This window comes from Cyclopterus lumpus, chromosome 23 (genome assembly GCF_009769545.1).
Source record: "Cyclopterus lumpus isolate fCycLum1 chromosome 23, fCycLum1.pri, whole genome shotgun sequence".
NCBI classification, from domain to species: Eukaryota; Metazoa; Chordata; class Actinopteri; order Perciformes; family Cyclopteridae; genus Cyclopterus; species Cyclopterus lumpus.
In genome coordinates this window covers 6,306,641-6,317,533 of record NC_046988.1, presented here as the reverse complement: position 1 = coordinate 6,317,533, position 10,893 = coordinate 6,306,641, and positions in this window count along the sequence as shown.

Below are 10,893 nucleotides of genomic sequence, written 5' to 3'. Positions count from 1 at the left end.
GTTGTTAACTTCCTGGAACTAGGAGCCTTAGTGTTTTAGTAAAGTTGCACACGTTTAAAGGCCAACTTTATTGCTCATTTGAACTTCCACCTCGTTTTTGTCATTGCTTAATTATCAATGTCCGTCTCAAGTGTTTGATCTGTCATTTTAGCGTGCTTCGGTACATAATGCATTTGGGAAAGCACCTGCTTTGTGTCATGCTAATGCAGCTTTTCAAGTGCGAATGCTAACAGCAGCAGTCTGCCAGCTCTCGCACGTATCTTTCAGAGCTGGCCCTCACTACCAGAAACTACTTGGCTTTGTGCTTTTCAAATTAATTTATACGGATCACACGACACAGAAAATCTATATTTCTCAAAATGATGGAGGGGGTTATTCTCCCAATCACCGGAACAGTCTTTCCACCTTTCCCCTAATGAATTTAAGGTGGGAGTGCCTGATGTTAACTCTCTATGTATTAGCCATTAGGGTGATGCTGCAGGCAAACCAGAGAATAAGGCCTATGTAAGAGTTAAGTTGGGAGGGAAAGGGTCCCAACCTCATCTGAAAACGTGACAAAGGGGAACTCTACACGTGTACAACATTAAAGCTAACTGAAAAGTAACATGTACAAAATAATTATAGTTAAGTAAAAAGCACAATGTGTCTAAAATGTATTGGAAGTGTGAAGTGAGGAAAATACAGCCGCTATCCGTCGAGCTGAAGTGAACCGAGAGATGCAAGTGTGACGTCAGCTCAACTGGAAGTGGCGGCCTGTCTCCACAGGGAGGCGCTGTGGCTCCACACAAAACCTCCCTCTATGCTGCCGGAGACGTCGTCCACTAACCCGGAGTACCTGAACGTCCACCTGCTCTCTCTCTCTCTCACACACACTCTCTCACACACACACACACACACACACACACACACAGACACACACCGTTTCCCATCCTTGTGTTCAAATGGTGAATGCACCGATTAGAGAGAGTTTCAATTAATGCTAAATCAGTTTAAAGACACTTTTCTCCTCAAGCTCAGCTAAAAGTCACAGGTCCATCTCTCATCCCCTTAATTCCCCTTTGTTTTGGGGTTTCTTTTCCCACCGAGAGTGGGCACACAATTCTGCTCTTAAGTCTTTTTATTTGTTTATATGCTAATATTCAGACGGAAGTTAGCTAACGGTGATGGAAGGCTAGAAGTGTAAACAGTGTGTGTGCATGTGAGTTGAACCCGTAACTTCCCCATTCGTACTTGTGGAGATGCAAATTTTCGATGCAAGCTGTTGAAATATGCATTTTACTTAAGCCAATCCATCTTTTGTTATTTCAAGCCACTGACATTCAGAGAGGTAAAGTAGCGTTATGGAGATTAAATGAGCTGGTAATGGCCCGGTGATACAGAAAGCCACCTTCAAACCACATTGAAAGACATCTCCCATCTTTATAAACAATCGGGGCTAATGTAGTAGCGCCGCAGACTCTGACACCATCCCTCTCTCCTCCCTTTGTCTGTCTGTCTCCACCAGATACTAATTGCGTGGGGAGGTAAACACGGCAGTCAAGTGGAGAGGACGGCGAGTCAAGCGTGAATATCAATCTCCCCACATCAGTGTCATCATATGACTTTGACTGAGTTGAGGTGAGCTCATTAGAGCGGTGGAGCAGGGTGCCGCGGGCCCCAATAACATCCAGGTGGAGGCCTCTGAAAGTATGTAAGCCTGTAGAGCTCACCAGCTAAGACGCGAGTGTGTGTGTGTGTGTGTGTGTGTGTGTGTGTGTGTGACAGGGCCGTAGACATATAATCCCCCCCCCCTGCACTGAGGTGTCACCAGGGTTCATGGAAGAAATGTCACACACAGATACACTCGCTTTGGGTATTCACGAGTAGGTGTGTGTGTGTGTGTGTGTGTGTGAGAGTGTGCGCTCGTGCATGTTCCATATTCATGCATGCGATTATTAGGAACTGTGGCTCCCATGTCAGGAGGTGACAGCAATAGTTGCCTGTGTTGCACACTGGTGTCAGACCTGGCAACTAATTCCTGATAACTTTGCTCCCCAAGATGTTCTTAGATTTCTTGGCTCTTTATATATTTTTTACACCTTTCTCACCGAGGCAGAATGAAAGCCATGAGGCTGCTTTTATTTTGCACCTGAGCCAATGTTGGTTCTCTGATAACAAACCCAGAGCAGAGTTGGAGAACATTAAAAAAATAAATAATTCTCCTCATTAAATTTCTGAAATGGGGGAATTTGTGGCTTGTCTTTGTTGGTCTATATATATATATATATATATATATATATATATATATATATATATATATATCTCGTTGGTCACAGAATATCTTTGAGTTTTTGAATTTTTGTCGGACAAAACCAGAAAGTTTAAGATGTCGCCTTGGAATTTGGAAAGTTGCAATGAAGATTTGTTTGATTCTTTATTCTGTGTGTTGTTTAAATCTACTATATTCAAACGCATGTCGGACCTACCTGTGAATCGGTGGGTTTGGAGAGGAGAGCATGTTGTCATATGGAATTATAGGCAAGAAATAGTTCCCTCCAAGCACAAAAAAACTCCTTAAAATACTGCAAAAACTCGTCTTTGTTGTGACTTAAATTCGGGAGATGTGTGAGGTGACTCGTAAAAGAAACGCACTCTGAACCCTGACCCCACCCTCCTGCATTAAACATCAAGCCATTTCACGAAAAAAACATTATCCTCCACAGCTCCCTTTCCACCTCCCTCTTTCACTCTCTCCTGCCCCCGTCTCTCTCTCTCTCTCTCTCTCTCTCTCTCGGCGGGTCCCTGATAGGCCCAATCTCCAGTGGCTATGTTCAAAACACTGGGCCAGAATAGCACAGGCCCGAGGTAGATAAATATTTATGGGGTGCGTTTACTTCTCACCACAGAGGAGAAGTAGAAATAGTGTGTTTCCAAGGTGAGCAAAACAAACAACTTCAAAGGAATTTAAATTCACAGTTCATGTAAATTCTCTCCCACAGTCACATGTTTTCGCAGAGATTATCGTTAGATTGTTAATGAAGGATTCACGCCTGGTGCCAGCTGACCTGATTATTGTGTGTTTTCTAGCGGAAACCGGGGGGAGGGGGGGGGGGGGGGGGGCATTGGTGAGTAAAGTAGATGCAATGAACGAAAGCATATGCACACAAAACATTTGCCATAGCAGTCACAGGTCCTGCAGCTCAGTCGCGGCTTTTTGGCCAGCATTCAGACCAGCGGCCATCGACTAGAGTGGACCTTGATCAGAAAGAGCGTCGCTAATGTTACGAGAAGAAAGGGCTGCTCGGCGCGGATGGAGGCCAAGAAAAGAGAAAGGAAAAAAAAAAAAGAATCATCAATGGTCCCTCGGGGGTGTCATTTATTTACTGCCAATCCCAAACAGACTACACAGGCATTCACTCGGTCGGCCTCAGTCTAAACACCTGTGATCAAGTATAGCCGCTGCATCGCGGGTGCATTACACCTCTCTGCATTCACATTCAGGAACTCCACTCACAGGCGGCTGCTCGTCACATGTGCCCCCATCAAGCGCAGCCAATTATCCGCTAATGTCATGATTCAGCTGGCTCCGGAAATGTGTTGGTTGTGTGCGTGTGTGTGTGTGTGTGTGTGTGTGTGTGTGTGTGTGTGTGTGTCAGGGAGCGGTTTGGTTGGTTGGTTGCTTGGTTGGGGGGGACCAGCAGGGCTCAGAGCGCAGCCCTTTGATGTGAAAGATAATTACTTGTGTAGTTAGGATAATTAGCAAAAGTCCAGAATAAAAGTAAATCGGCAAACTGTCGCTTCCACCGTGGCATGACTGAACTCAAGCTGCGAGCCGTTCAGCACGTGACTTTCCTCTTCGCCGAGAGTTGAATTGGCGTCACATACGCGTTCACGCGTGGATGCACGTTGAGCTCCAGTTCACGCGTCACGGTTTGTCTGCAGGTCTCGGGGAGAACTAGCTGTCTTGTGAAGAGTTGCATGGAAGAAGCCTTTTGTGGTTTGGAGGGAGCTGAGTGAAGTCACGCGAACCTTTGACCGATCGGCGGCCGCGTTGCATTGTGGGTAATGTCGGCGCTAGCTTTGGCGAGGAGGAAGGATTTGTGGGACAGAAAATACGACGCCGTCTTGTGCAGTTCATTTCTTTTAACCTTTTTTTCCCCAATTTTGTTTCTGACAACGCTACAGGAGATTATCGAAGTAGTCCTCTAATATGAGCGGAAATTAATATATTATATATTTAACGCTCACAAAAGATAACAGCAAATAAATAATTCATAGTGTGAATGAGGTTAAATAATGGTTTATGCATCACTGAAATGCTTGAAATGATGTCACCGGTGTGTTTGTGCACTTTAGAATGACTCGCTTATATCTTGGTCACAATTCAGACTTCTTTTAAGGGCTCCGTATCAAGATGATTAGTTATTACTAAGTCTAAGATTTTAGATTAAAAAGAATATATCAATATTTGTAGTATTGGTAAACATCTATTGTTCAGGCTACATATATAATAATTGGCTGACAACCCCCTGACTGTATGTAGCCCTTGTAGCAGTCTTAACCTCCAACGCAACCCACCCCCCTTTTGACGAGGAACCAAAAGTCAGTCAAATTGTTTAATTAATTTCGATGATCATATTTCATTACTTTAACTGTGCACCTCTATTTCCTTGAAAGTCTCAATGTTACAACACCTCAATCCTCAGGTGGCTTCCTTTTTTTCCGTTGGCCTAAAGAGAGTAAAACAAATCCTCAGAGTGTGAGAGTACCTGAGTTGGGATGTAGACTTGTGGATCACAACCCCCCCCCCCTGGTTTAAACATGGCGACGCCCCAGAGTGAGGTTTAGTGTGTCTTAAGTGGCTTCATCCCAGCACTCGTGGAAGAGAGACTCCCCTCTCGCCGTTCTCATCGGCATTCTGCGTTCCAAGGACACTGTTGTGACTGACGGGGGCTTAATGTGTATCTTGCCAGAATTGGTATTTGATCCTGGGGGCTCTGCCACGAGGCTCCCCCGCTGTGTTAGCTATAAACCGCCCCCCCCACCCCCGCCTGCCCCAATACTCCTACCGTCCCCTCCCTTCTTCCTCTTCCGTCAAACAGAAACAGAACGCCCTCTTCTGGAGCATCCTCCCGCCTACCGGCTCGCCGCATTGTGGTTGAGATCGTGTGCGGGATTCTGTGTCGCCGACTGATTGCGCTGCTCGTGTTTTACCAGGCACGGCGGGGGCGGAGAGGGGGGGGGGGGGGGGGGGGGGGGGGGGGGGGGGGGGGGGGGGGGGGGGGGGGGATTTACTTGTCCGAGTGAAAGGCAGGCGGGAAAAAAAGAGCGCAGGTGCGACTGTGGGAGCTTATTTTGATGCGTGCGTATTGTATTTTATGTACAGGTGTGTGTTGGGGCATATGTGTCCATGTTTGGCCGCCTGTTTATGCCTGAGGAGATTGGGGGGGGTAGAAAGGGCAGGGAAGTGTGTGTGTGTGTGTGGGGGGGGGAGGAGGGGGGGGGGGGGGGGGGGCGGGGGGGGGGGGGGGGGGGGGGGGTTGTAGACGCACCTGCTGCCTGCCACAGCGCTATAATGTCCCCTCGTAGAATTTAGCTGAATAATCGCACTTTCCCTGCTGGCTCCTCGCGCCTCAAAGCGCCGATGAGATGAAAGAAAACAATGATTTGTGGCCGGCCGTTTCAAGGAGCGCCACACCCCGCTGCGTTCGAGGGCGACTCCCGGTTGCGTAACAGGCGAACCCCCCAACAGGCGAACCCCCCCCCGCCGCCGCCGCCGCCTCGCATACATCAAGGCCTAATCACGTCCGCAAATGGCAGCATGGCGCCGGAATATGAGAGCGGGCCGGAGGTCTGAGGCGCTTCCACGGCGTCTCTCCACAGCGGACACTCAGCTAACGGCGGCGCTACCGTCGATCCCAAAGACACCTCGAGCGCGTCGTCAACGCGATGCCATTCAGATGGCTTTGAAAACTGTGTCGTCGGTTCGCCGCGCTCCGTGTCGTGAGGCCGCTGCCACGCGAGCAGGCCCCCCCCCCCCCCCCCCCCCCCCCCCCCCCCCCCCCCCCCTGCTCTCCCCGGGCTTTTAGATTGCCGAGTGTTGTCTCCCACAGATCTGTGGCAGGAACATCCTTATCGCGGGCGAAAAACCTGCCATCCAGGTGTATCCCTTTGGTTGGAGACTGACGTCCCTCCTTATCTCGGTCTGTTTTCTGAGGCTAGGGGAAGCGAATGCAGACCAAGACGGATTCCTATTTCGGCTGAGAAGCAAACAATGGGTTTCTATCTTGGCTGCGTGTGGAGACGCTGTTGAATGCGGGACCCTTTCATCCACTCATGCATGTGTGTGGATGTGCACAAACAAACACAGCTGGTTTATAACTTGCGTCTGTGTCCTGTCGGCTCTCTGTTGTTAGAAATTACAAACGCTTCAGAACTATTTGACACAGCTTGACCGTTTATTAGCTTCTCCAGGAGTCCTCAGAAATTGTCTTTCTGAGTAAGAAAGACCCCCCTCCCTCCAAGGCTAAGTATGCAGCTCCAACAAAGTGTTTCGCTTTTTAAGGATCACAAAAGCAAACCATAAAGGAATAAAAGAAACCTAGTAGGGTTGGGCGATTGTTTCCTTTTTCATCCATTTTCATATCGTCCAATCGTGGGCCAGTGGGCGGCGGCGTGGGTCAGCTTTGAAATAATAGAATAATAGAAGCTTTTGCTGCAAATGATAAAATTGCACACAATCTAACAGCGTCATCAATTACCCCCCCCCCCCCCCCCACACACACACACACACACACACACACACACACATTTTCTCTAAGGGCGATGACATCATAGAATATGATGACAGACATTTAGAGCTTCATTTGAAAATCTCAATTAAGCTTCGAGTGTAAAAAAGATGACATTTGATTCTATATATAACTTATCTGGTGGAGAGCAGAGGGTTCCAGTGAGCCGTCCCCTGTGGGGGCCTCAGATCCACGGTTTGTAATTAAGGATTCCAGATTCTCTCGTCACTCGTGCTGATTAACGGGGCTCAGCGGGCAGACACGAATGCACAGCGAGACACAGATTCTAGAAATCATGTTCATAACATCTGAGTTCTGTCCGTAAGTTTAAAATCGGCAGATTGTCGTTACACAATCCGACCGCCTATCGGGCACAATCCTATACGATCTGGAGCTGTAACTCGTCAATTCGTCAATTAAGTAATCGAAAGAAACATAACTGTCATATTTCATCGCTTTAGGTTAAAGTCCCGCGAATTCACTGGTATCCGCTTCACAAATGGGAATATTGGCTGGTTTTCTTTGTCTTCTGTTGATTATATTTCCACCAAGATATGCCACCGGCCAGGCTCAAGGAAAATTGTGAGGGCCATTTTTTAGTATGTTATACTAAACATTTTATAAACCAATCGATTAATCAATCGATCCAGAAAATAACAACAACAAAAAATGAGAATGAAAATTGAGTTCCAGCCTTGAGTTCCAGCCTTACAACATATATCCAAATATAAATATATATATATATATATATATATATATATATATATATATATATATATATATATATATATATATATATATATATACACAGTATGTAGGGTATTTCCAGAGGGTTATACAGAGAGGCCCTTATTTTGGGAAGGGTATAAATCCATACAATGTCCCTCTGAAGCTGCTGCTGTGGGTGCAGCTGCAGGGGAATGCAGCGCTCAGGTTGGAGACTGTAAAAAAATGAAATAAAGGATCGTCTGTCTCACAGGTTAGAGGAGAAACAGGGATGCGCTTTCCTCCGTGCTCTGCCTCTGTTTTTCCTGCTGCGTCTGGCGTCGTTCTCCTGTCAAATAAACTCGCCAGGTTATCTTGCTCGATGGCGACAGTAAAGTCACTGCTGTTTCTTTCCCACATAGATTGCCGGATTAAGTAAAAGTGATAATCTCTCTCTCTCGCTCTCTCGCCCTTCAGCTCGTTTATTGTGCCTCCTCCTCCAACCATTTCCCCTTTTTTTCCCGCAGGGCATCGTCCCCGTCTGTCCTGTAGGGGCCTGTTAACAACACCAGATATCTCCCTGCACCTGACTACTTAAGTGTTTGTGTTTCGTTGTGTCGCTCTCCCACCGGCCCACACTTAATAAATGATTAATGCCGAATATAAGGGCCCACCAACTTTCTCGCTCCGTCTCTTCCCTTCGCCTCTCCTCCCTGTCTCTCTTCCTCGAACTCGCCGCCTCCTTCCAAAGCCATTGATTGTAAAACAAAGGGGGAGGGACTCCATGCTGACCCCCGGAGTACGAGTGTATAATTACCTGCAGCGCTCTCTCCTCGCATCCCTTCCCCGGCTCCCTCTGTCCGTTGCACAAAAACACAGCCGAGCTGATAAGGCCCCCCCCCCCCAAAAAAAAGCTTGGCCCAAAAAAAAGCTGTGGAGTATATTTACTTTGATGTGTGTACCTGTTAATGTCGGCTGCGATTTCATCTGCATACTGGTCCTGAGTCTGTGTGTGTGCGCAGGTTTGCCTGGGGGCTTAACCCTGCTCTGTATTAGGAGCTTGATGTGAGGCTCTAAAGCCCACAGGAAACAGGACGTATCACCCAGCTAGGGAATCTGTGTTTGGGAATAAGATAAGCTGAACAATATCCACCATTACATCCCTTTTTAAATAAGTAAAGCAAGGCAATTGTGAAAGTTGGCTAACAAAAAGTCTTTAGTGGAAATATTGATTCCTTAAGAGGGGTAGTGGTTGTGCATGCTATAGCTCATTAAGTAGAAATACTTGCATACAATTAATTAACGTTGATTAAACTAAAGCAAGTACTTTGCACAGAAAGGAAGGAAAGCGCCCTTGGCTTAGAGGTCTCTTTGCTTATGGATTTATGTGTTTGTGTGGCTGTATGAATTGGATTGGCCAGGTTTTAAGGTGGCACAGGGGGGGGGGGGTCTTATGAAATCTATGTTAATGTCCAGCAGCTCAGCAATGAAGGAAAGCTCACAGAGTTAATTAGAAAGTAATGACAGACTCCCCGCGGAGACTAAAAAAAGTCTAAGATTCAGTTTTTGACATTCAAGGTCTTAGAAATGTCCTAAATGAAATGTCTGGAATCCCAAGAGGGAATTGAAATCTATTTTGGGGCAGATTGAATATTTTTAGTTGTAGTTTCTACGTTTTGCTTTACCTTTTACATCCCACGACGATGGTGCGACCCCCCATTGGTTTGAACGTTGAATACGCCTGTTGGGTTTAATCAAATTACTTTTATCGTATTATTTTCTTTCTTTTTTTTCTTCTCCTTTGAGAGGTATTATAAATGTTTTCAACTGCGGAAAAACAATGTGCAGATACCTTGCATGATCACAGACTGCAATTTCCATTTGATTTACGAGAGAAGCTGGAACACAGAGATCGAGAGCGCTTGAAAACTATTCAGCTGGCGAGAGACGTCAAAAATATGAAACTGAAAGAAATGGATGAATGGTTTAAGTATGGTGGGTTTTTTTGTAGTGAGGATTTAAAAATGTTAGCCCTTTTCTTTGGATGCACACGCTCATGTGTGTTTATTGTGATGTAAGACGAGTCAAAGATGACAGGCCCAGTCTAGTCTGACAAACAAATACATTTAGTCGAGATAGCGTGTCAAGATGAAATACAATAAAAAGAAGAAGAGGAAGTTAAAAGATGATGTCTCTCTGTTCACACCCACCCCACATTGCAGCCGAGCATTGTTTTGCCCGTGAGAGAGACTTTCTTTGACAGGAAGTGACTCCGGCCGCCTGAAGACTTTGACGCTCCGCGAGGTGACGGAGCCCCCCAGCCGCGGTGGGAAAGATCAGCCGACTCGGGAGGCGAGACTTCAGGCCTTTCAGACCAAAATCAATAACACGCACTCCGCCTTCCACTTCCTTCATGCGGTGTCGTCTCAGTTCCTCCGTCACGGACTAAATGGTTGCAGACGGTCGGCAGACGGCGTCGGCGTACAATCCAACAAACGTTTCAAACGCTCCCCCTAGAAAAAAAATCCACTTGATGAAAATCATCGCAGCCAGAGACAGTGTTATTGTTCAGTTTGTAATTTTGTAACTGCGGTTTGTAAAAAAAAAAAATAACACCCCTGCCCAAACAATCCATTTAGCTGGCTCTCTGAAGCAATCTCAACAACAGCAATGTTGGTTGCCTCTCTTATCAGGGCTTCTCACAAGCAACAGCATGGGACTTTGCACAATATAAAGCCACACATGTCACAGCTGATGTATTATATTTATAAATAAGATGCGAGCTATGTAAATATTAACGCCATATTCCAAGTCCAATTCATTGTCCGTTTTCAACCAATTACGTCTCAGTAGTTTTGAGCCTTTCTGATTCATACAGAAGCATAAAGACGTGGGAGCGAAAGTTTTTTACGTGGATGCTGTTAGTCTGTTTAATTCATGCAGATATCAGGCAACTTTAATATCTTCTACTCTATGTTTCAACCGTATTGATTTTTTGTTTTGCATTCCTCAAGAAGCCGGAGATTGTGAAGTGCGTATTCATGCATTCATTAATGCCTACTCATGGCGTTTTGATTAATGCAACACAAACATGGGTGCACATTTGCGTGTGTGTGTGTGATAGAATCAAGTAATTACAAGTGATTTTAATCTTGTGACATTAGCATTTTGATGGAGTCCTGGCCCGGCTGCCCCACTTAGCCTCGCTGTGTCTCACAAGCAGGCCGGACCCGGCCAGTCAAGTCCGGGCTGGGCCAGGGCAAACAGCCTGTGTGTGTGTGTGTGTGTGTGTGTGTGTGTGTGTGTGCGTGTGTGCAGCCCATGGTTCCATCCATCTGCAGTCTGACGGGGCCTGGCTCTCTCCCAGCCCTTTAGCACAACCACGACAGCACCAGCCACCAGAGCGGTGTTACATGTA